General features: G+C 42.9%; 1 long non-coding RNA gene and 1 other non-coding gene across 2 annotated transcripts; one reads left to right on the top strand and one right to left on the bottom strand.

Annotated features, from left to right (window-relative positions):
* The first annotated feature begins 8,057 nt into the window (after positions 1–8,057).
* LOC131814024 (uncharacterized) lies at positions 8,058–20,562 on the top strand. Its single transcript, XR_009347095.1, has 2 exons — positions 8,058–8,251; positions 20,123–20,562. It is a non-coding gene; the product is annotated as an uncharacterized LOC131814024 (long non-coding RNA).
* LOC131814202 (U6 spliceosomal RNA) lies at positions 11,809–11,910 on the bottom strand. Its single transcript, XR_009347200.1, has one exon. It is a non-coding gene; the product is annotated as a U6 spliceosomal RNA (small nuclear RNA).
* Positions 20,563–21,398: the final 836 nt, after the last annotated feature.

The following is a 21,398-nucleotide window of genomic DNA, read 5'->3' as shown; positions in this document are numbered from 1 at the left end:
TAAAAAGGCGATCTTGTCTGGGAAAGTGGCCTGCTGGGGTCAGGACTGCTCAGCAGTGAGAATTGTGGGGGTTTCCAAGAGCCAATGTGGAGGAGAGGAGTCCAGCATGAGTGGATGAAGGAGAAGTGCCCTGAGGTAGGGAAGCTCAGCAGGGGAGACTGACAAACCCACTCAAGTTCCCATGAAGGAAGGAATCTGCTAGAAGCCTCTACCAAGCCTGGAGACCATGCCTGCCACGCGTCATAAGAGCCCTCTTTCCCTGATCTCTCTCTGTGCTCCTTACCTTCCCCTTCAGGATTCACCATGGAGTCATCAGAAACAGTCCACAGGCAGTGGAGGCAGTGGGAAGAAAAGAAAAAACTGAGCACAAGCCCTCCTTAAACCTGGGCCCCCACCTGTGACCAGCCTTCACTGAGTGGGCAGGGGGTGGGAGGTGACTGAAGTGGTAATTGATACATTGGACCAAGCATTCTAGGTTGGAATGTGAGATGTAGGACTTAAAGTAACCATGGGGTTTCGTGTGTTTAGCAATGGTCACAAATGCCATTGCTTGCCCTCATTTTCATCCAGAGGCAAGGGCTATTCTCTCCCCATTGTCTATGTCATAAGGTAGAGTAGGAGGCAAAACAATAACATAAAGTTGCATTTTGAATGCACCTCACTAATGACAGATCAATGTGCTACTAATAATAACCTTTGGGAAGATTTTTCTATGCCTGTACCCAGAGTACTCAACTTTCCCCTCCACGATGGCTCTTAGTAAAGATATAATGAAGCAGGAAAGAAGCAGAGAGAAGGGCCAATCTAACCATGCATGTAGTAGCAGGCTGGCCAGAGAGGGAAGAGGGGCTCAGAGATGGCAGCTAAGTCAGAGGTTGTGTGGGCTACAAGGAAAATGTCTGTTGGGGTTTGTGGAAAAGTTTATGATGCATAAAATATTATCACATTAGCTTATTTTAAATTAAATTAATACCTCTTAAATGGCTTATATTCTAGTTAGAAACCAATAAAAAGCAATGAAAATTTTAAAACAGCCTAAATAGAACACGGAGCAGAACTGAATAAATCAGAGTTTATTCATATGATAGAATAACAGGCAGTCATTAGAAATCATGTTTTCAAAGAATATTTGAAAACATGAAAATAGTCCATAATACGGGGGTACCTAGGTGGCTTAGTCAGTTAAGTGTCTGACTCTTGATTTCAGCTCAGGCTGATCTCAGGGTCATAATCTCAGGGTTGTGAGATAGAGCCCCGAGTTGGGCTCTGCACTGGTCATGGAACCTGCTTAAGATTCTCTCTCTCTGCCTCTTCCTCTACCTCTCCCCATCCCGACACATGCACTCTCTCTTTCTCTCTCTCTCCAAGAAAAATGACAGACAGTAGTAAGTGTTGATGAGGATGTGGAACAACTGGAACCCTCAAACATTGCTGGTGGGAATGTAAAATGGTACAGCCACTTTGAAAACAGCCTGGTAGTTTCTCAAGTGGTTAAACATAGAGTTACCATATGATACAGCAATGCCAACTTTTAGGTATGTAGTCAAGGGAAATAAAAACATATGTTCCACAAAAACTTGCACATGAATAATCATAACAGTATTATTTATAATATCCAGAAAGTAGAAATAAGCCAAATGCCCATCAATGTGGGCATTGTATGTTGTATGTGTTGTACAAGCATGTTGTATCCATACAAAGGAATATTAACTGGCAAATAAAAAAGTACTGATATGTGTTACCACATGGATGAACCTTGAAAACAATTATGCTAAACAAAAAAAAGGCACAAAGAAGCCACATAAGATTCTGCTTATATGAGATGTCCAGAATAGCAAGCTTATAGAGACATTTATAAGATATGTAAGAAATATGCCATATTAATGGGTAGAAAGAATCAGCATAATAAAAATGTCAGTTTTCACCAAATTCAAAACATTGACAATCCTCATCTCATTTGTTTTTTCAGGGACCTTGACAAATCAATTCTAAGAATTAAGCAGAAGAATAGATACTCTTGAAGAGTAAGATGGGAAAATTTGCTTTAGATAGCAAGACTTACAAAGCTATGATAACATAAATCCTTGATGCTAAGAGCTTATAGACTTTTAGAAAACAATGTAGGATGATATCTTTTTGACCTTGGGATAGATAAGAGTTTCTTAATCAAGATGTGGTCCTCTCTAATCATAAAGGGAAAGATTGTTTGACTACATTAATATTAAGAACTTCTGTTTCAGTGTGGAGATTCCTTAAGAAATTAAAAATAGAGCTTGCCTATGACCGTGCAATTGCACTACTGGGTATTTGCCCCAAAGATACAGATGTAGTGAAAAGAAGGGCCATCTGTACCCCAATGTTCATAGCAGCAATGGCCACAGTCACCAAACTGTGGAAAGAACCAAGATACCCTTCATTATGCCTCCATCAGAAAGGATGAATACCCAACTTTTGTATCAACATGGACGGTACTGGAAGAGATTATGCTGAGAGAAATAAGTCAAGCAGATAAAGTCAATTATCATATGGTTTCACTTATTAGTGGAGCATAAGAAATAACACGGAGGACATGGGGAGATGGAGAAGAGGAGGGAGTTGGGGGAAATTGGAAGGGGAGGTGAACCATGAGAGACTATGGACTCTGAAAAACAATCTGAAGGTTTTAAAGGGGTGGGGGGGGGGAAGTTGGGTGAGCCTGGTGGTGGGTGTTATGGAGGACCTGTATTGCATGGAGCACTGGGTGTGGTACATAAACAATGAATTCTGGTACACTGAAAAGAAATTAAAAAAATAAAAAATTATTTTAAAAAAGGAAAAAAAGAACTTCTGTTTCATGAAAGGACGTCAAAAAGGAAGTGAGGAGTCAAACCACCGTCTAGGATATGGTAGCTGCATGCATATAACTGGCAAAAGATTAGAACTCTTTTTTATCAGTAAGAAAAAGACAAGCCAGGGGCACCTCGGTGGCTAAGGCAGTTAAGCATCTGCCTTCTGCTCTGGTCATGATCGCAAAGCACTGGGTTTGAGCCCTGAATCCTTGGAGGTGGCCCTCGTACCTCCTCAATGAGGTAGTGCTCCTAGGACATGTCAGGTGCCAGTGGAGGCTTGAGGCCCAGGGAATGCTGTCTGAGAGTAGATCCATGTGTTCGCAAGAACAGTAGAGACCCTTAGAAACGCCTTGGTGACCTCATCTGTAGCCACAACCCAGAGGGTATTTCTCTTTAGTGGAATGGGATTTGTAACATGCTATTTTTGTTTGTTTATTGGAACATACTATCAGCATTAGTCATCTCTCTCTGTCTCCCTCCCTCTCTTTCTGTCTGTTTCCTCCCTTCCTGTCTCCTCAGACTCTGATAGAAATACTGTGCTATTTTGTGCTATAGCTCTACACACAGATCCCTAGTTATTATTATTTGCTCTTATAGGGGCTCCTAAATAGTTTCTCAGGAAAAGTGCAAATGTGCATGGCCTTGGTGTGAACATGACCTCTGTACCCTGTGGCTCCCTCACTCCCCGTTGGTCTGCGGAATCCACATGATTCACTTCTGTGCTCTTTGCTCCTTTGTATCCAGGGCAGGGGTATGAATAAGGCGATGTTAGATATTTTAATTGTACCCTTTCTCTGGCATTGTGCTTCTTAACTCCAAACCCTCTAAACAAATCTCTTAAGGATCTTTACATAATTATCAATGTTTTATATGTAAATGCCAAGGTTGACAAACTGCTCTGAGAAATTTAATTAAAAACTGAGTAAGCTTATTTGGAAATTGAGAAGTGGCATTTTATTTCCTCCTAGATATATTTACGCATAAAGAGAATATAATATGATGACACAACCCCAAGAGACACAAGCACGTATTAAGCGATTCTTATGGCAAAAACTTAAGTGTATCATTCCATTCAGATGATGCCAATCCAATCTCATTCAACAATGCAACTCTGCATAGCTAACAGTTGTCAAGCCCAACAACAGTCACTTCTGTCAAGTGATTGACTAAATACAAAGCTTTCAAAACATTTCTGAGATTGTTGCCATTGGGCTGTCCTATACTATAAGGATTCAGTACTCTCTCCAATAGGCAACATAGCTTTTTGGTTTATTTTTCTTAGATCAACTCGAAATGAGAGTGCCAGATCAATTCATGAAAACATTGAAATTGCAGTGTCACCATTCAAACAATTACAGCAGGGTGAATAAACCTTGCTTTTGTAAGGTCAGATTTTTATCATTGGGAGTCTGTAGACATCCTTAGACTTTGGCAGAAAGCAATGGCTTCATTAATTACATGAGTTCTTTTGGGCTACTTAGAATGTGATTAGGTTTGTGTCTACATTATATGAACATTGATTGCTGTCTAGTCTCTGTGGATCTAGAGAACTAATGCTCTGATTCTAAGTAATACATGTGTGATAAGAACAACTCTGATGTTAATAAGCATAATTGCTGTGAATATTTCTAATATTGAAATTTTTGAGCCTTCTTAAATCTGTTTGGATGATGCTAGCACTATGAGAGGATAGCAAGGAGTACATACATTTCATTATAGTTCTACCTTTTGTTAGAGATCGCTTTGTCATGTGGTTATGTGTCAGGATTTTTAGTCTTGCTCCACTGCTGAGCCAAAAAAAAAAAAATCCAAAAGAAACCAAGTGAGTTCCCAGTGGGTTGGGAACAGAACTGTAACCATCTTAGAATACAAAAATCAAATTCAAAATAATATCGACAAGATGAGTTGTTGGGAGGATAAGTACAATTATGTTTATCAGGCACAAGAGTGTATTTTGGTGAGCAAAATGATCTAGATTCTAGTGTTGGATGAGATCCTGAAAAAGTTACCAAGCCTTTCTCAGCTTCATTTTCCTTATATGAGAAGTGGCTGATAAAACCTAATAGTCTTTCATGTATCTTTCCATAGGAAACATTATTTATCTGAAACAAAAATGAGAAAGGGTTTGTTATATACAAACACAGAAGAATTGCTGTTCCTGATGGTACACGAAGGGACCACATCCTACAAAACAAGACTGTTTGTTGAGATGTAGGCCCTAGGACAGCCCTTTTAACAAGATGCCCACTCTTGTCCTGCATCACACATTGCACTTGAATCTAATGGACGAACAATGACGTATGTGAATGTCTCCAAGCATTGCGATCCACTTCTAGAATTCGCATTCCCGCCATGGGGCAGCCAATATGAGGTCAGCCATCTTGAGGAGTACAAATATTTTTATACTATGCAGGAACCCTGGGATTTAGACTTTATGATGGTGGGTTATAGAGATACATTATTATGTCACCCATGACCTTGGCACAGGTTAAAGGACTTTATATTTCTGCAGATGCCTCTCTGTATCATGAATTTTCTCACGAGAAGAACTTTTTATATTTATTTATTTATTCACCTCACCTCTGGAATTATTTATTTATTCACCTCACCTCTGCTACCTGGGGATGCTGGGATCTTTTCTGTCTGGATCCAGGAACTACCTCTTGGCCCCCACTATTTAAATGCCATATATGTGTCCTGCAACCCTCCTTCTGTTTATATACATATCTCCTATTATAAAATCTCCACAAGCAAGTCTACTGCTCTGGACACTTTATACTGTTGGTACTGTTTATCTGGTTTGACTACTCTGAGCACCAAATCTTGACGGGAAAAGGAGAGTTAACTGAGCTCTTTAATTGTAAGTCTGGGTCGGGCTGCAAGAAAAAGAAAATAACCAATTCAACTGACTTAAACAAAAAAGGAAATGTATTTCATAAAACAAGAAGTCTGGCTCAAGAACCCCAAGTCAGGGTAAAGGATGGACTCAGCTTTACGTTGCTCAGCATCCCTTGTCCCTGGTTGCAAAACGGTTGCAGCAATTCCAGTCATCACGTCTAGCTGTAATAACGTCAGCAGCAGAAAAAAAGGGATTTCCTGCCTCTTTTTGTTTCCCATACTTTTCCAAACTGCCTACCCTCTACCTGCCATATTTTTCTTCTATGTCATTGACCAGAACATATCAATGCCCACGCCATCACCAAGTATTTGGTAAGAGGAATAAAACTATTATGACTCTTACTTGATATCTTGTTTTATTTAACCAGTTTATTTACAGGGATACAAGAAGAGATGTTGAATAATACATAAAACCCTTTTTTATGTAACAAAGAGCCACATGATATTAAAGCTTCAGGATTAAGTTATGTTTGGAGGCTTTGTAAAGCCTCTTGAGTTATAAACTACCTTTATGAGTGAGAGGATTTTTACCATTGCTATCAGTATTATTTTCTTTAAGATTAATTCTTTACTATCTGTGAAGCTGGAATGTCATAAGTCATAGAGCAAACAGGTTTTCCTAGGAGGACTTTGTGAATTTTATTTCCATGTGTAAAACGTACTCCTTGTTTTCAAATGATGGGCTTATCACATCTAGTTAAATAGGAATTTTTGGCATAGGCAATATCCAGTTATGTTCTGGTGAGAAACGGACATATGTTCATGAGTAGTAATTCCTCCCAGATATGGATAAATGATATCAATTTATTTAAGTTAAGAAAATTGTAAAATAGGAAATTTGATCACCAAAAATAGGGAACTTAGTAAAGATAAGACAAGTAAAGAAAGTAAAAACTTACTTTCCATATTATTATTTAAAAAAAATTTTAACTTTATTTAATTTTTTCAGTGTTCCAAGATTCATTGTTTATGCAGCACACCCAGTGCTCCATGCGATACCTGCCCTCCTTAATACCCACCACCAGGCTCACCCAACCGCCACCCCTCTGCCCTCCAAACCCTCAGTTTGTTTCTCGGAGTCCACAGTCTTTCATGGTTCATATTATTTAATCTTTGTTATCATTGTTTTGTAGAGAAGGCCAATCAATACATGTTGCTATCATCCAAAAAATTATTTTAAAATTGTTTTGATATATTAGCTTATAATTTATATCTTATAAGACAAGATCTTTCAAAGGATTTTTACTTTTTTCTTTTGAATTTTGACAGTTCATTTGTGACAAAATGCCATGTTAGGAGGGCTTCATTCCAGCGTATGAGTAGATATAACTTGTTAAATGGAGGGTGAGATACTAAGTTAAACATTTTTTTCTAATGTAGATTTAAATAAAATATTTATCATAATGAAATTGGTGCTCACAATCTTTTCCTATCCACTTCTATTATAATTCACCTTTCCATTTATGGAATATATTGAATCATTTAATCTATTTATTGAATCAAAGTAAAAGTTGTTTGTGGGGCACCTGGGTGGCTCAGTGGGTTAAGCCTCTGCCTTCGGCTCAGGTCATGATCCCAGGGTCCTGGGATGGAGCCCCACATCAGGCTTTCTGCTCTGCAGGTAGCCTGCTTCCTCCTCTCTCTCTGCCTGCCTCTCTGCCTACTTGTGATCTCTGTCAGATAAATAAAGAAAAAATCTTTAAAAAAAAAAAAAAGTAAAAGTTGTTTGCAATGTGGGTCTGTGTGAATGTGCGTGCTCACTGAGGGAGGCGGCAGCAATGTATTTAATGACAACTTCCACATCTGGAGAGCACAACATTTTCTGCTGCTGGTCTTGATTTTCTGTTGTACTCCTAGATACATTCCCAGCAGGACCTTAATGTAGTTAAATGAGCTTCTAATGGCTAAAGGGAGAAAACAGCCTCCTAGACAGCATATTACAATGCTCCTTCTGAGAAAAGAATTACAGGAAAACTTGGACCTAATTGTAAGAACATTAAACTTATAAAAGCATGAAATTGCATCTCAGGGTGTACATGAATTAATATTCTTGTCATATTGGAGATTTTCCCATATATATGAGACTCAACACACATAGTGAGGATTCCATTGCAAAGCTGTCCTGTGTGCTGAAGAAAGAAAAAGGAAAAGAAGTGAAATACCCAGAGTAGTCTGGGCTGGTCCACGAGTGAAGCATGCTTTGAAGATCGCCTTGCTGTGAGATACCTCTTTGTTTTCTTCCCAAAGTGGTAGCAGAGCCATTTTCTGTGGGTTTCTCACCTCCCTACCGGGTGAACTGGTCAGTCTTATCTCCCCGTCCTGTGTGAGGCACACACTCCTACACCCGCCAGGCCAGATGGCCCAGCGCCACACGCACAGCCATGTCCCTGCCACCTCTGCCCGGCCACGGTGTCAGGAAGTTTGTAAAGGGGCAATCTGGTGCCGCCAGCCAGTGTTTCTCTGTGAAGCAGAGCAAACCGTCTCTGAACCAGAGAGAGCGCGCTTCGGGGACCTGAGGATTCACAGTGCGTTGAGCTGATGATATGAAAGGGCAGAGGGAAAAACAACTAGCTTCTGCCTAAGCAGCCGTTTTTTTTACTCTTTTGAGAAAAGGAGAAGCAGATTTCCCGCTGAGCAGGGAGCCCCATGGAGGGTGGGGGGGGTGAGGGGTGGGGTAGTGGTGGGAGGGTGGGGAGCTCCATCCCAGGACCCTGGGATCATGACCCGAGCTGAAGGCAGCCGCTTAACCCACTGAGCCACCCAGGCGCCCCGTGGAGCTCCATCTCCCAAAGCAGATGGAAAGGGCTGGTTTCTAATCTCAGCTCTGTGCCTTTGAGCATTATTCATGGCAATTCTGTTTTATAAAATCTCGGTGAGCCCTGAATCAGCGAATACTGAAAATGCAGGGTTGGGTGAGCATTTTTCCTCAGCAGATCAATACATATTCCTGTTTTATGTGTGTTTCTGTTTAAAAGCACTGTATTTTGTACGTATTGCTGATTCATTATGATCGAAATCCTGGCAAACAGCACTAGAAATCAGAGCTTATCTAACACAAGCTCCGTTTTCTTTGTAAAGTGCATTCTAGGCTTCCGGCACATAGGAACACCAGGCAACACCTCAGCATTACATTTGAGGGGCTTTTTAAACAGTGAAATTGCCAAAAAAAAAAAAAAAAAAAAAAAAAAACCCACACCAAACTGCAAAAGATGTGGCCCTCAACAGACAGCAGAAAGGACACTGAACCATTACAAAAGCTGAAACAATAAGGCAGAGCATCATCGTCTTGTTGGATCTCAGGGGAACGAGTGTGCCAGGAGACTCAGAGTTTTCATTTCTTGCACATGTCCACAATTGACCGTGCAAAGTGCTACAAGCTTTGATTCTGGGGCACAAATAAATGCTAGCAAGGAAGTGAATGCCCCAATAGGGAATCCTTGAAGGCAGAAGACCCGCCGTACTTAGCATCCACGGACTTTAGGACATTTAGTACATTTTGGAACATTTCTCCTCTGTGTATCAGAGATGACACAGATTATTCTAGAAGATTGCTGGGAAGGTTGCATGAGCTGGAGAGGCTTTCACAGCACCCGGCACACTGAGGCCCTACTGTGCCCGGCTCCTTCTTCCGTCTCTTCCCCTGTGCTCTCTCCAGCCTTGTCTTAGGGTCCAGCCTGCTCCCACCGCCCCAGTCCTTGCCTCTACCAGCGATCCTCTCCAGCCTCCAAGGGTCTCCTCATCGGCGTCTTGCTAGTCCAGGTCTGCCTCCTCCTTTAAGACCCAATGAAGACTCAGCTTTGCCAAGAAGAGTTAAAGATAATTCTAGTCTGGTGCAGTTTGTACCAAGCCTACGAGGCGGCAATGCTCCACCTGAATCTGGTGTTTGGGTCTTGTCCCCTTTTCCTTCATGTACTTGTGTGGGCAGGGAACACGCCTTCAGTCTTGCCCTGTTCCTCACGGCCTGGGCACCAACGCTGGGGGCTTTGAGGGTACCGGGTCATTAACATGTTTGAGTACATAACTGCCTGGCAGGGAAGGAAGAAACCTGGGGTTTCCATCCTGTGTCTGCCTGCTCCATGGGGTCCAGGCTGAGGGGTCCTTGGGCCTGCCGCGGGTTCTCAATCTGCAGGCATGTGGTGTGGGTGAAGGGCCTACACTGTGGCTCTTCACAGGCCCAGCTCCTCAGGGAGCAGATTCATCTCCCCAGGGCAACTGGTCTTTGATGGCTTTCTGGCTACCAGACCTGGAATCGGTCATTTCCTCAAGAAGCCCTGGCTTCTTGTAGGGAGAAAAGGGAATTTCAGGATCGCATTTTGTGTCTAGTCCTCTTAACAACACTAAAGGAAAAAAAGGCATACACATATAACAAAACACCTCGTGATTTTATGTTGATAATGCCAATTAAAAAGTGAGACCATAAAGCTTTTACTCTGCTGGCTCTCAAACACACAAGAAATGAAAAAAATAGTATAAACCATAATTACTTATTTTTTTAAAACCCCGTAATCACACACCACAGTCTCAGAATAAAATTGCTAAAACCAGGGGCGGCTGGATGGTGCAGTCGGTCAAGGGTCCAACTCTTGGTTTCAGGTCAGGTCACGATCTCAGGGTCATGAGATTGAGCCCCAAGGTGGGCTCCGAGCTCAGTGGGGAGTCGGCTTCAGTTTCTCTCTCTCTCTCTTCCTCTGCCCCTCCCCCCATACTCCTTCTCTCTCTCTAAAATAAACAAACAAACAAATAAATCTTTTAAAAAATACTAACCACCAACATGACTGCTGTAAAAAACCTTTGCTTCCTCCATTCTATCCCCATTTAAAAAAAAAGTTGTGCTATGTCTGTACTGTTAGCACATATAACCATCCTGTACTGTGCATACTGTCTCGTTTCTGAACCCTCACTGGGTCTTAATTCTACAGGTTACCACTGGTACATTTCTCCTCAGTGTATCAGAGATGACACCGATTATTCTAGAAGATTGCTGGAAGGTTACATGAGCTGGAGTGGTTTTTGCTTGCCATTCATCTTCTGTCTCTCTGGTTATTTTGGTTACCTGAAGCTCACTCTCTAGTGGGTTTCCCAGGACAGACTCATGGAAACAGCATTCCCTGACTTCTGGCGTATTGATGAATTATAGTGTTCACTATTCCTTCTGTTCTCTTGCTTTTGCTTTCTTCCTCAGAAAAAAACATTTTCTCTCATTTTCTATCTCTCTGCCCTAGGGCCCTAGTTCTAGACACACTCATCTGTGTTATCTTCATTTTACATCTTCAGTATGTGTGGGATGCCTGGGTGACTCAGTCTGCCTTCAGCTCAGGTCATTATTATCCCAGGGTCCTGGGATTAAGGCCCACATCATGCTCCCTGCTCAGCGGGAAGCCTGCATCTCCCTCTGCCTCTGCTTGCCTCTTCTCCCTGATTGGGCTTTCTCTCTCTCTCTCTCTCTCTCTCTGTGTCAAATAAATAAACAAAATATTTTTTAAAAAACGTCAGTATTTGTTACTTGCTCTCAAATCCTTTTTACCTAATTTTTCATTTTTTTTCAATTTTCCTCTTTTTATCTTTTATGTCTCTTAAGGCATTATTTCTTATGTCTGTTCATTCTTGTGTTTCTTCTGGTTTAGTCTTTAATTCTGAAATAGTTTTTTTTTTTTTTTTAAAAAGGTACTTTCCTGAGTTCTGCAGCCTCATTTCTGAGTTTTTCTAATTTCGATGCATGTTTTTTTTCATGTGTTATATACTTAAAAACATCTTCTGTCATTTTGAAGTAGTAAATTCTAGTTTCGATCTGCTTTGTGGGCATGTCTTTCTACCATGCTCTGCTTGTAGGGATGTTATTTTGCTTTTTATTTATTTTTTCTGTATAATAAGTTTGTATGGGATTTGACATTAAGAATTTTCTGGTTGTCAGCTTTTATGTGGACTTGGTTTTCCTGAAATCTTAGAATGAGTTCAAAAATATTTCTCTAACTCAAAGAATGCCCACTTCGGTCATTTTTGCAGAGTTTACAAAATTTGGTGACTTGCTTTCTGAGATTTCCTGGATCGGTTTCCTCTCTGTTTTGACCTGGGCCTTTTGTTTAAAAGTATGAAATAATTTACGAATTTACCTATCACTTTTGCACAGGGGCCATGCTAATCTCTGTATTGTTCCTGTTTTAGTTCATGTGCTGCCGAAGCAGGCATAACCATAGCCTTTTAACAGGTTTTACTGCTCTAATAATTATTTCCACAGAAACTAATATTAAAAAAAAATGCAAATCTGATTATGTCACTTCCATCAGCACCCTGATTCCTCAGTGGCTTCCACTGTACTTGGAATAAAATCCAAAGTCCTGCTGTAGCCCCACAGCTTTGCACGAACTGGCCCTTGCCTTCCACTCAGCTCTCATTTTCTATCGCTCTGCCCTAGGGCCCTAGTTCTAGACAGACTCATCTGTGTTCTAGAGCAACCAAGCTTATTCTGCCCCAGGGCCTTTTCACCTCCATTTCTCTTTTCTTGGAGCTCTCTCCCCCCTAGGGCTTCAGCTCTCCTGTGCCTGGCTCTTTCCCATCTTTCGTATATCAGTTCAGATGTAACTTGACCAAGGTGATTCTTGGCCACCTAATTAAGGTGGCCCTGCACCCCCGGTTATAGTCACTGTCTGTGACATCTTTTGTTAATTTCCATCTTAGCTTCTTGTCACAGTCAGGAATTCTCTGAGCTTTTTCTTTACCTGTTTACTGTGTGCTCAAAAGGCCAAGCATCTGGCCCACCTTCTTATATATATATTTTTGATTTTATTTGTTTATTTGACAGAAACACAGCGAGAGAGGGAACACAAGCAGGGGGAGTGGGAGAGGGAAAAGCAGGCCTCCCGCCGAGCAGGGAGCCCCATACAGGGCTTGATTCTAGGACCCTGGGATCATGACCTGAGCCGAAGGCAGAGGCTTAACAACTGAGCCACCCAGGTACTCCTCGCTTTCTTTTCTACTTTGTGTCCACTGCCTCGCACACTCCTGTTACACAGTCGGAGCTCAGTAAATACTGAATGAGGAGATGAGTTCAGTTCAGCTATCATCTGTATTCTTTGAAACATCTTCACTGACTCGCTTCCCCACCTACACATTTGCACAATCACCTCATAGCCCACAGCGATGACTTGCTTATGGCTTGTATCCATTTATTCTGTTTTTCTTCCATCCATTCACAATTTTATCTGCTTCATTCTCTTGCGGATGAGAGTTAATGCTATTTGTCTTGTGTTCCCAGCACATAGTGGGGATGCAACAAATCTTTTTTGAATGAGTGAACAGATGTTTCCTCTGGAGAGCAGAGGACAGTTGGGAAGACCCCCAGGGAGTAAACTGGCAGATTAGGAGAGAAAAATATTCTGCCCCAGGGCCTTTTCACCTCCATTCTCTTTTCTTGGAGCTCTCTCTCCAAGAACAAAACACTGTTCTGCTCTGTGGCATTGAATGTGCTTTCTTCTGGGGTCCCTTATTTGATCCTCATAAAACCCTACCAACTGGAGCAGGTATTGCTATTCCCGTTTATAAATGAAGACACAGAAGTCTTGTGAGTTTAAATCTGAACTTACAAAGTCGAGAGGGAGTGTGGATGGAAGACAACAAACCATGTGATTCCAAGCCTGGTGTTTTGTGCATTGAACTGGGATGAGTGTGTCTCTAACGCAACATGACGAGACAAGTGTTCTTTCGTGGATAATAAATGATTGAAGGTAAATCCACAGGGGAGAGCCAACATTGCCTTAGGCCAATGCAGCATCATTGGAAAAGGGGTATAATCTTGAAAGGGCTGTGATGGATAGGACCCATCTGGGTGTACAAAACCTTGGTGTGGATTTTTTAAAAAATAAGAGTCTGAATATCATTCCTGTTTAGAACAGGAGCTGAGAAATGAATAAAGGTAAGCATATGATGGGCCCAGAGGAGGTCGGAGGTTGGAAAGTGCTGGTAAAGAGGGCTGTGCTGGGTCGAGTGAAGGCACCCACGGTGTGGCAACGGTGGGGCTGTGGATGGCAGCCGGCTGTGTGGGATCTAAAGGGGTAATGGACCGTTGGTGTCAGGGAGTGGCCAAGAGTGCCTCTGCCAAGGTGGAGAATGAAGTGAATGCCCCAAGTCAATGCCAGATCTTGCAAAAGTCCTTTCGGCATCCTGAGCGCAAGAACCCTCGGAAGTGAGCCTTCAGTGTGTGGTTTGTGTGCGTTTCCTATGCGCTCCTTTATTCTCTCTCTTGCTTTAAACTTTCTCTCCGAACAATCTGAAGATTGGATTCTGAGACAAATGGCATGAAGTTGCCCCCTTTATTCCTCACTAGTTCATTCTTTCATTGGGGGCTCCTGCTGTCGTCTCTGGGGGTCCTCATGGATGGCAGGTGCAAGCCCCTGAAAACCCAAGTCGGACTCCCCGTGGAGCTTCTGAGGGTGTCCCGAACACCAGCAGGCTGCCTTTTCCCATTCTCAAGCTGCAGCCTCCCTGCCCCACACCCTCCGTCACTATGTGTGTTAGGGACGCTCAGCATTGGTGGCACTTTATGAGCACTGGCAGCTGTCCTAGATGGAAAAGGCACTTGGAAGTCAGTATGAGAACCTCTAAGCCCATCTGTCCCTGCCCAACATCTCTGCTGCTCTCTTGTCCCACTTGTCTGCTTGGTCTCTCCATCTCTGACCACAGATGCCGACTCTGCCTCCCCATCAGGTTAGTCAGATAAAAGGCAGGGATGGGCTCTGGTGAAAGGAAGCTACTCTGGGTGATCACCTCACTCCAAACGCTTGACCCACTGCTTGCCAAAATTTCACTCCCTTCTTCCAGCAACCCTCAGAGGTACCTGTTTCAGAGTCCCAGAGTCAATCCTCACTCCTCGGGCCCTTTCTGTCCTCCTGCCTCACTGCACACTCGTGGGAACGACACCATTAATACCCATCATCACACCTGGAAGCGGCGGTTCTCAAACCTGTCCGGAAAATGATGGCACTTCATTTATTCAACTTATAAAATCTAAATACCAAATTTCAGACGGAAGCAGACACCACCTCCTTTTAGTCTCTAGTGTGTGGACAAGAAGTAGAGAGATACTAGCAGTATAGGAAAAGTATATTGGGGGAAATTATAAATTAAGAAACATTGGCCCATGAACAAGGTTGTCCTCCTCCAAATGAGCCCCTCTGTGCTGTGGGGATGGAGTGACAGGAGTGGAATCACATGCCAGGAGTCACACATAGCACCTGCTACCGATCAAGGTTAGGCCTTGGGGTTGCTAGGAAGCTGGATGACAGCATTTTTACCCTGGAGGAACACTGTAAAGAGGTTGAGGATGATAATAATGGCCAACACTTATGATAATGCCCTCACCATGCCCAGCACATTTTTAAAAAATCACTTTATTGAGATAATGATCGATGCGCAAAAAGCTGTATGTAATTAACATACACGACTTGATGAGTTTAGAGATAGGTATATACCCATGCGGGGCGCCTGGGTGGCTCAGTCAGATAAGCGTCTCTGCCTTCCGTTGCGGTCCTGAGCCCAGGGAACTGGGATCGAGCCCTGCATCAGGGGGGCTCCCTGCTCAGCAGGGAGCCTGCCTCTCCCTCTGCCTCTCCCCCTGCTTGTATGCATGCTCTCTCTCTGACAGATAAATAAGATCTTAAAAAAAAAAAAGTATACGTCCATCAAACAATTATTATAATCAATGCTATAAACATGTCCATCACCTCCAAAAGTGTCCTCCTGCCTTATTTGTTTATTCATTCATTCCTGCACTGTTTTAAGTGCTCTGCATATATTAATTTATGGAATCCTCACAACATCCTTATGAGGTAAGAGTGCTTGTATTATCACCATTTTACAGATGGGAAAACTGAAGCACAGAGAGTTAGAGAGTTAATTGCCCGAAGTTAGTTAGTAGAGGTGGGCTTTGCAGAGTCTGTGTTTTTAGCTACTGCCTTACCCAGTCTGAGAACCCGCCCTGCAGCATTCACTGCTCCCCACTAGCCTTTAGCCTCACCAAGTGTGTGTGTGTGTATGTGTGCGTATGTGTGTTGGGGGGAGAGGGCAAATGAGAGAGAGAGAGAGTGAGAAAGAGGGTAAGAGAGAGGTGGGGGAGAGAAAGGGGAGGGAGAGAGAACATGTCAGCCCAGAACAGCCCAGAACAGCACCCAGGGGCCAGCGCTAAGCTCCAGCAACAATAAGCCTCTTTTCCTCAGTCCTGTGTCCTTCCTACCCACACAGCCCTCAGGAAATGTCTGTTGACTCAATGAAGGAATAAACTTAGATTTATCTGAGTACAGGGCTCATGGAGCTCTTTTGTTAGCAGTTATTTTGTGGCCTTCATTATGACCCAGTTTTTTGTTTTTGTTTTTTTTTTTCATTTGGGTGAAAAATGATTTTGGCATTTAAACAGCATGACTTCATTGTTGATTTTTAAAATCTACCCCCACCATTAAATTCCCCTTTTGGTATTTTGTCTCTCCTGTTATATTTAGAAGAATCTGTCTTGTTAGTCTTTTTTCTTCTTCCTTTTGAATCTATGATGCATTTTAACAGGGGATATTCTATGTATATAAAATAGCTGTATTTTTATTTTAGTTTATTTCCTTCACTCCATGATAGAGGTTAAGAATATAACTTTTCAATAATAAAGAACTTCCTTACTCTCTTTTCGATTGACGGAACAGGCAAAGAAAACACCATAATTGTGTGAAATGGTCTGATTTAGAAACCAATTATAAGGACATAATTATTTACTAATAAAATATGCATGTAAGTTCTTGGTTTGCTCCTTCTAATACCACTTTAGACAAATATGTAGCTAGCAGAAACTTGCATCAAGTAAATTGAAAGCCAACCATTTCTAGATTATGGCTGAAAATCTTCCGGAGCCGATATCTCAGGATCAAAAATAATATCTATTTTTTCTCCTGCAATTGTGTCAGAATCTCCCTGTGTGAGTGTGTGTGTGCATACCTGTGCTGGTGTTAAGGGGTGGCTCTGGAGGGATGTTTGGAAATTAAGGTCCACAGCTCCCCCTTTCTGTCTACTGATGATTATCAAATATCTCTGGGCTTCGAAGCCGAAACTCGAAGGTTCTTTTTTTAACCTAAGGATGCAAATGAGTGAAAAGCTCCCCCGTTCCCTTAGGAAGCACATCATTAAAAAACATCCCTTTGCCCACGTCAATTTCCCTAAACTGTGGACAGTGGAACAAGGGGGCTGAACGCCCACTGCTTTCTCTCAGGGCATCCACGGTCTGGCTGTCTGCTCTGAGAAAACAGTAGAGATACTTCCTTGGGGCTCTCTCCCCACTCTGCAGGGCTGTTTGTGAGCTGCCGTCCAGGTTGGGGCAGGGAGAACAAGGAGGGGTCAAGTGCACAGCCTTTCTGCCGGAGGCATTGGGAGCCTCGCTCAAGCCCCAAGCATCAGCGTAAAGTCCTGTGCTAAGGCAGTCCTACTCGTGTCACCGAGATTGCGCTTTGTGCTTCCTTCATCATATCATCTCCTCACTTACTGCTGTATTTCATCGATTCTAAAGACATGTTTTGGGGGGAGGTATTTGAGCATCTTTGAAATCAGGATGCATCTTACAGTCAGCAGTTGTCCTGGTCTCCTTGGCAGCAGGGGGACAGCAAGTGGGGTGTGTCTGCAGTCCACGCTGCCTTAGGGCTGATGCGCTATCAGTCCTAGCAAATCTGCGGGCTTGGCCAAGCGGTCTCCCTTCCCGGCCCTGTCATCGGCCAGCATTTCGCACCAACTCGGTCCCCGGGGACCTGCCCAGGACAACTTCAGGCCCTAAATACGTGTTGTGGTTTCTCACCAGGCCATCTTTGCTCCTGGTGTGTCTTCTGACTTCCAGGTTTTGTCCAGCTCTGCCGGTGGAAATCGGTCCAGCTCACAGACTCAGGTGTGAGAGGCGGAGACTTCCCTGATGATTCCCACCCAGAAATAATCCCTTCCTTCCCAAAAATCTCTATAGAGAACAGTTGGTACTAATTCACAGACTGTAAAGCCTTTCTGGAAACGGCTAACCAAGTTATTTTTCTTTCTTAATAAATTCATATTCTTATTTTGCTTGGTCTATGTAAGAAAAAAAATTAAATCCTTAAACAGTTGCTTTCCCAGGGGCAATTTGGTAAAGGATGTTTGGCAAAACTCTAATTCAGATGCAGTATCTGCTACTAATTTTATGTGAAGGTTTTCTCCATAAGGATCAGGGAAAGGACATGAAAAGATGAGTGAGAATCTTTTACTCCATAAAGAAGAATGCTTTACTCTGTTTTATTTATTCTAAAAATTTCATATTTTTTTCAAATTTAAAAACTCCAGGGAAAATAGAAAAATAGAGATATTTCTGAATTTGTCATCTCCCCTCTGCCTTCGCTAGGCCTTTCACCTGCATGATCCATGAAAACAGGGTAGGTAATGAGCCCAAACTACGGCAGGAGCGGGGAGGTGTTTGTCTTAAAGGCCGGACGGAAACATGCGTTTACCTCTGTTTGACTGAGAGGAGCTCTTTCAGAGAGTTCTAAAATGAGGAAGTGGTGAACGGCTTTTTTTTCTGTCACAGCTTAGGGAGGACTCTGGGACACTGTGGTCACTCAAAGTGGGAAGAAGGGCATTGGCTCCAAGGGCCTTCAGCATCCCCAGCTCACACCTACTGAGCTTCTCGTGTGCGTCAGGCAAAGGATGAACGAAACACCAATGGCTTCTGGAAGATGGCTACCTGGCGCTGGGCTTTCCACAGTGTGCGCTCAGACGGGCCAGCCATTTTCCATGCTCCAGGTTAGAGCAGTGAGAAGCAACAAAGGTTTGAGTTTGAAGGAGCGGAAGAAAAGGACTACAGTAAAAGCAGGTAAATAAGATAGAAGAGTTTCAGAGAGTAGACAGTGAGTTCAGTTAGGTCCCTCAAAAGTCTGCACTGACATACCATCGGTTGAAACCCTCTAAGCAGTTACCCTCTAAATGATCCGATCTGGGATCATTTCCATTGAACAGGTTTAGAATGGTGGGTGTGGGAGAGCACTAAGCTCCTGAGGAGAGGAGAGTGCTGCAGGGGAGGAAGGAGTGGCAGGGCAGGGGGCTCCTTTCCCCCCACGTTCCTAAGGCTGTGATGGAGGAAGGGACAGAGATACAGGTCTGCTCTGATTTTCCCATGAGCAAGGACTATCTATGCCTGCCAGGTACCAGGGGAACCAGGAAAAGCTGGGAACCACCTCCAGCACTTGCTCTCTGGAGGGCCCCTAGGTGTGAGGGCCATTGCCAGTCTCTGCTTGTGTTCTGAACTCTCTGCTCACGACAGTGGCTTCAGCTTGGTCACTCTTGTTGCCTTCTTTCGACAAGCTCCACTGAGTCTGATTGACACCCAGTGATATGGGACACAAAGAAAAGTGGTGAATCAGGGGGGCTTCCGAGAAAAACTGGCTTTCTGTCACTTCTCCTGAAGGCTCCAAGAGTTACGACAGCGCCTACCTGGAGCCTTCCTTATCTGGCAAATAGATGTTCTAGCATGTTCTCACTCCCAGCCACTCAAGATTCATCTCTGCGGGAAGCTTTCAGCCCGACAACAGCATTGCTTGCTTACTCCCTTAGGTTTCACCCATGTTGAGTCATTGCATTGATCTGTCTTTTCACGGTTCGTTTTGTGTCTTTTAAGTGAGAATGGGATCTACGGTGTAAATGCAAATCGTAGGATTGTTTTTTCAGAGCACAGCATGGCAACGGTAGCGTACAGACACTGTTCGCAAAAGGCCTTGCGGTCCTCCACAGAAGGGTTGGTTGGCAAGGTAATTTCTTAATTCAACTCCAAAGCAATTAAATGTTTATTGAGCATCTGCTGTGGGCTGAGAGTTGTGGTAGGCACAGGAGAGGCAAAGAGGCAAAGTGAGAAACTATCCTCACGCTTGAATTTCCTTCCTTCATTTATTCAACAAAACCCTATTCTAGGCACTGGTGATACCACAGTGAATAACTCAGAAAAGGTTCCTGCCGTCATGAAGGTCACATTATAGCAGGAGCAGGAAAATAACACAACAGCAGGTAACCATAGAGACGATGTGTGTCTCTCTGTTTTAGATGAGTGATCAGAAAGGCCTTTCTGAAGAGATGGCAACTGGGAAGAATTCTGAATAAATCAGGGAGTGAGCATGTGTTAGTTCAGGGAGAAGACGCTGGTCAGAGGGAGCAGGTGCAGAGGCCTGAGGCGGGAGCTTGTCTTGTGTGTCTGAGCAATGGGTAGAAGGCAGAGACTGGACTTGGTGAGCAAGGGGGGAGCTGCAGGAGGTGAAGGAAGGCCAAGAAGCCAGGCGAAACCATACAGGGATTGGAGGATGCTTTTGAACATAAATTGTATGCTGTTTTATTTAGATTTTTGCAGTTTGACTTTTTTTTTTTTTTTTTAGCATATGGGATTGTAACAAAAGGAAAACTATTAACTGAAGGATAACAAACACAGAGAAACATACACAAATCCCAAGTGTACAGACCGAATATACCTGCGTAACCTGCACTCAAGGTGAAGAAACAGAATTTGAGCAGCTCCCCATCCTCATGCCGCATCCCAGCCACCCTTCTCGTCCCACAGAGAACCACCATCTGGCTTCCAGAATCACAGACTGATTTTGAACTTCATATAAATGAAATCACACAGTATGTACTCTTTTATGTCTGGTTTCATTCCTCCACCATTGTGCTTGCGAGATTCTTTCATGTTGGACGTGGTCCTTGTTCATTCGCATTGCTGTATCATGCTCTACTGGATGAATGTCCCACAGTTGATTAACCTGTCCATTCGGGTGGTCTCCAGCTTTTGGCTCTTTCAAATACAGCTGTTAGGAGCGTTCATTCGTGTGAATTTGGTATATATATATGTGTTTCTGTTGGAAAAAACCTTGGGATAGAATTGCCAGCTAACGAAATAAATGTGTGTTTAACTTATAAACAGTGTCAATTTCACAAAGTGTTTGAGTCATGATTTACTCCCATCAGCCTTTGACTGGAGTTCCAGTTGCTTCATATTCTTGCCAAAGCTTGGGGTAGCTTGTCTTTTTGCTTGTTTGTTTTAGTCATTCTGTTGTGTATATAGTGGTGTGTCATTGTCATATTAATTTGCATTTTCCCAATAATGCACAAATTTAAGCACATTTTTCATTTTCATACATTTGGGGGCCATTAGGGTGTCTTATTTTGAGAGGTAACTATTCAAATCTTTTGCCTGTTTTTTTTTTCTTCCCTGTTAATTGACTCTCTTTTTTATAGTTCTTTATATATTCGGGACACAAATCCTCAGTGGGGTATTTATAGTGAAATTATCTTCACCCACTCTGTGGTTTGTCTTTTTACCCTCTTAATGGTGTCTTTTGGGGGGGGGAAGTTCCTAATTTTAATGTAGCTCTTTTATTATTTGTGTTTTTTGTGTTTTGCCTAAGAAATCATTTCCTAGTCAAAGCTAATACAGATCTTTGTTAGGCTTTTGTTTTACAACTTTATTATTTTATCTTTCACATTTAGGTCTATGGTCCATCTGGATTTCATTTCCTTGTGTAAAGTGAGGTAGGGATCGAGCTTCGGTTTCACGCATATGGCTAGCCATTTGACCTAGCACCGCTTATTGGAAAGATTATCCTTTCTTCATGAGGTTTATTTTTGAGTGCAGGGAGAAGCTGTTTGAGCCTGTTC

Source organism: Mustela lutreola, chromosome 13 (assembly GCF_030435805.1).
Source record: "Mustela lutreola isolate mMusLut2 chromosome 13, mMusLut2.pri, whole genome shotgun sequence".
In the NCBI taxonomy this organism is placed as follows: domain Eukaryota; kingdom Metazoa; phylum Chordata; class Mammalia; order Carnivora; family Mustelidae; genus Mustela; species Mustela lutreola.
Note: the sequence above shows the minus strand (reverse complement) of the source record. Positions and strands in the feature narration are given on the sequence as shown.